The sequence below is a fragment of the Cebus imitator genome, unplaced genomic scaffold (genome assembly GCF_001604975.1).
Source record: "Cebus imitator isolate Cc_AM_T3 unplaced genomic scaffold, Cebus_imitator-1.0 Scaffold51, whole genome shotgun sequence".
Lineage (NCBI taxonomy): Eukaryota > Metazoa > Chordata > Mammalia > Primates > Cebidae > Cebus > Cebus imitator.
Genome location: NW_016107366.1, coordinates 8,629,518 through 8,633,224, shown reverse-complemented (window position 1 = coordinate 8,633,224; position 3,707 = coordinate 8,629,518).

The window sequence follows — 3,707 nt, the reverse complement described above, 5'->3', positions numbered from 1 at the left end:
AAAAAAAAAAAAAAAAATTAGCTGAGCCTGGTGGTGCATGACAGAAGTCACAGCTTCTTGGGAGGCCGAGGTGAGAGCACTGCTTGGGCCCTGGAAATCAAGCCTACAGTGGGCAGTGGTTACACCACTGCACTCTAGCCTGGGTGACAGAGTGAGACCCTGTCTCAAAAAACAAAAACAAAAATAAAAAACAAATTCACTCTTTAATTTTTTTTGAGATGGAGTCTTGCTCTGTCAGCCAAGCTGGAATGCAGTGGCGCGATCTCAGCTCTCTGCTACCTCCGCCTCCTGGGTTCAAGCAATTCTTCTGCCTCAGCCTACAGAGTAGCTGAGATTACAGATGGCTAATTTTCGTATTTTTAGTAGAGATGGGGTTTTACCATCTTTGCCAGGCTGGTCTTGAACTATTATTGACCTTGTGATCCACCTGTCTCCACCTCCCAAAGTGTTGGGATTACAGGCATGAGTGACAGTGCCTGACAAATTCACTCATTTAAAGTGTAAAGTGTCCAGTTTGGTTTATGGTATACTCAGAGTTTTGTGACCATCATCACAGTCTAATTTTTTTTTTTTTTTTTTTTTGAGGGAGTTTTGCTCTTGTCGCTCAGGCTGGAGTGCAATGGCACGATCTCAGCTCACCACCACATCTGCCTCCCAGATTCAAGCTATTCTCCTGCCTCAGCCTCCCAAGTAGTTGGGATTACAGGCACGTGTCACCATGCCCCGCTAATTTTGTATTTTTAGTAGAGACGGGGTTTCTCCCCGTTGTTCAGGCTGGTCTCAAACTCCCGACCTTAGGTGATCTGCCCACTTGGGCTCCCAAAGTGCTGGGATTACAGGCCTGGGCCACCATGCCTGGTCACAGTTTAATTTTAAAACATTTTCAACACTCCAAAAAGAGACCCCATACCCATTAGCAGTACCTTCCTATTTCTGCTTTTCCATCCTTCAGCCCCAGGCTACTTTTTTTTTTGAGACAGTCTGCTCTATGTCGCAGGCTGGAGTGCAGTGGCGTAATCTCGGCTCACTGAAACCTTTGCCTCCTGGGTTCAGGCGATTCTCCTGCCTCAGCTTCCTGAGTAGCTGGGATTACAGGAGCCCTCGACCAGGTTTGGCTAATTTTTGTAATTTTAACAGAGACAGGGTTTCACCATGTTATTCAGGCTGGTCTAGAACTCCTGACCAGCACCCAGCCCACCCCATGCTACTTTTTTTTTTTTTTTTTTTTGAGATGGAATCTCGCTCTCTCGCCCAGGCGAGATTGCAATGGTGCAATCTCGGCTCACTGTAATCTCCGTCTCCCAGGATCAAATGATTCTCCTGCCTCAGCCTCCCTAGTAGTGGGGATTACAGGTGTCCGCCACCAACCCCTGCTAATTTTTGTATTTTTAGTAGAGACGGGGTTTCACCATGGTGGCCAGGCTAGTCTCCAACTCCTGACCTTGTGATCTGCCCGCCTTTGCCTCCCAAAGTTCTGGGATTACAGGTATGAGCCACCGTGCCAGGACCCTGATAGGAGAAATTTTATCATGATGATCAACCATTTGCTTACCATGTGTATTGCAAATAATTTTTAGACATTTGTTCTACTTTGTTGATGGTATCTCTTCCTGGTACAGATGTTTATGTATGTATTCATATATATATATATANTCCTGCCCCAGCCTCCTGAGTCGCTGGGATTACAGGCACGCGCCACCATGCCCAGCTAATTTTTTGTATTTTTAGTAGAGACGGGGTTTCACCATGTTGACCAGGATGGTCTCGATCTCTTGCCCTCGTGATCCACCCGCCTCGGCCTCCCACAGTGCTGGGATTACAGGCTTGAGCCACCGCGCCCGGCCATATATATATATATTTTTTGAGACAGAGCCTTGCCCTGTCGCCTAAGTTATCGCAATGGCGTGATCTCGGCTCACTGCAACCTCCGCCTCCTGGGTCCAAGTGAGTCTTCTGCCTCAGCCTCCTAAGTAGCTGGGGATTACAGACGCACACCACCATGCCCAGCATTTTGTATATTTAGTAGAGACGGGGTTTCACCATGTTGGTCAGGCTGGTCTCAAACTCCTGATCTCGTAATCCTCCTGCCTCGGCCTCCCAAAGTGCTTTGACAACAGGTGTGAGCCACCCCCTTCCCTAGATGTTTATATGTCTTTCAATCTTTTCTTTTATGATTTTTTGATTTTGATTAATGAGTACAAACCTTTCCTTCCTCCAATTACAAAGCTTCCCCCCATATCTTCTTTTGGTGTTTCATAGCATTGCGATTTGTCTGTTTTCGATCTATTTTGAGTCTAGTTTGAGATAGTATATCTTCACAAATACGAGTGATTTGAAAAGTTACTTTCATTAAGTGGCCAAATTCCCATTGATATTCGAAAGCGGATAGAATAACAGCTGACATTAAGATTCAGTGCTTACAAGCAGGGCAGCTTCATGTTCTTAGTTTAATGTTGTGCTGGTGCCATCTTGAAATTCGTAATAATATTTGAACAAGGAACCCCGAATTTTTCTTTTTTTTTTTTTTTTTGGGACGGAGTTTCGCTTTTGTTACCCAGGCTGGAGTGCAATGGCGCGATCTCGGCTCACCGCAATCTCTGCCTCCGGGGTTCAAGCAATTCTCCTGCCTCAGCCTCCTGAGTAGCTGGGACTACAGGCATGCGCCACCACGCCCAGCTAATTTTTGTATTTAGTAGAGACGGGGTTTCACCATGTTGTCCAGGATGGTGTTGATCTCTTGACCTCGTTATCCACCCGCCTCTGCCTCCCAAAGTGCTGTGATTACAGGTGTGAGCCACCATGCCCAGCCAATTTTTTTAATTTTTAAAATTTTTTGGCCAGGTGTGGTGGGTCACACCTGTAATCCCAGCACTTTGGGAGGCTGAGGCGGGAGAATCATCTGAGGTCAAGAGTTTGAGACTAGCCTGGCCAGCATGGTGAAACCCTGTCTCTACTAAAAATATAAAAATTAGCCAGGCGTGGTGGTAGACAACTGTAATCCCAGCTACTCCGGAAGCTGAGGCAGAAGAATGGCTTGAACCCAGGAGGTGGAGGTTGCAGTGAGCCGAGATCACACCACTGCACTCCAGCTCCAACAGTGTGAGACTCGTTATATTGCCCAAGCTGGTCTTGAACTCCTGGGCTCAAGCAATTGGAGATAATAGACCATAAGCCACCATGGCCAGATAATTTTCTCATGGGAAATAGGAATAATAATTTTACCCATGTCATAGATATTTTGGGAGTTTTAAATGAGATAATGATTATAAAAGTCCTTTGGTTAGACAGAGTCTTACTCCATCATGCAGGCTGGAGTGCAGTGGTGTACTCTCTGCTCACTGCAACCTCTGCTTCCCACGTTCAAGCAATTCTCCTGCCTCAGCCTTCTGTGTAGCTTGAATTACAGGCACGCACCACCTGCCTGGCTAATATGGCAAAACCCTGCCTCTACTAAAAATACAAAAATTAGCCGGATGTGGTAGTGCAGGTCTATAATCCCAGCTACTAGGGAGGCTGAGGCGGGAGTATGGCTTGAATCCAGAGGGTAGAAGTTGCGGTGAGCCGAGATCACACCACCGCACTCCAGCCTAAGTGATGGAGCAAGACTCTGGCTCAAAAAACAAAACAAAACAAAACAAAAACAAAAACAAAAAATAAAAAAACCCTAGAGGCCGGGCTCGGTGGCTCAAGCCTGTAATCCCAGCACT